This window comes from Alligator sinensis, unplaced genomic scaffold, assembly GCF_000455745.1.
Source record: "Alligator sinensis unplaced genomic scaffold, ASM45574v1 scaffold1301_1, whole genome shotgun sequence".
Classification (NCBI taxonomy): domain Eukaryota; kingdom Metazoa; phylum Chordata; order Crocodylia; family Alligatoridae; genus Alligator; species Alligator sinensis.
Window position 1 is genome coordinate 32,336 of NW_005842575.1, and position 1,039 is coordinate 33,374.

The window sequence follows — 1,039 nt, forward strand, 5'->3', positions numbered from 1 at the left end:
CCGATCCTACCTCCCTTCTGTCCCCAAGAGCAGTTTCCTTCCCTGACCACGTCCAAGAGAAGTTGCCTTTGTTACACACTTTCTCCCCCTATTCCCCAGTCACTGGAGCAAGATCTGTCTGCCTCAGAGAAGATTTCTATCTCCCCTCCCTTTTGCCCTGGCTTGGGTACTTTCTTCTCATACTCTGAAGCAATTCTTCCCTGTTCCACTCACCAAGCTGGACTGATCCTAAACACACACACATACCCTTTACCCCTATCCTGGAAGATTTTTCTGCTCCTTTTCCTGGCAAGATACATCCTCTGCTTCCTCTTCTGTTCCTTGCCATTGATCAGTCACTCCCACTCTCCTTCCCAGGAGCAGTGGTCTCTTCTCTGTCATCTCCCTGATTTGAAGGTGGTTTTTCCCCATCTCTTTCTTGTTCTGGAGAAATGTCATGTCCTCTTACAGAGCGATTTCATCCCCCACCACCTCCCTGACTTTGACTTCTTCTGACTTCTCCATTACTCTAGTAATGACTCTACTGTGAGTCATTCTCAACCTTTTAGCCAGCTCTTAGCTTTCACTTTTTTTTTTTCCAAAGTCAAAAAATATACCAGAGCAATTTTCCTGTTGCAAAGAACTCAGAAAGGCCACAACAGGTCAGAACATGTTTGATACTGTTTGAAAACCCCAGGTTTATCTTGTGAACCATGTGTAGGTGTTTGCATACCTGGTTGTGCTAATACTGCACTTCATCCTTAAAAGGATCTCATATTGTCCTGGTTCAGAATTACTGCTCTAGTCTGATTTCCACCTTGTTCCGCAGCATGTCCTCCAGCCAAGTATCCTCTCCTGCTCCCCCTCCAATGGATGTCTTCCCCTCCCAAGTCTCTCACCCTCCCTGGACCGAATCCTCTGCCTCATAGAGGAGCCTCCTTCCTCCCTTTCTACCTTGCCGGTCTTTCCTTGCCACACTCACTTGCCCTGAAGTGACTTCTTTTTTTCTCTTTCCTTGGGCAATTTCCTTCCCTAGTTCCTCCCCACAGCCTGCTTCCTG

The 1,039-nt window shown here is 47.3% G+C and overlaps 1 protein-coding gene across 2 annotated transcripts in view; it reads left to right on the forward strand.

Annotated features, from left to right (window-relative positions):
* Nucleotides 1–1,039, forward strand: part of TNFRSF1A (TNF receptor superfamily member 1A) — a 22,924-nt gene that overhangs the window by 16,374 nt on the left and 5,511 nt on the right. The window lies entirely within an intron of this gene.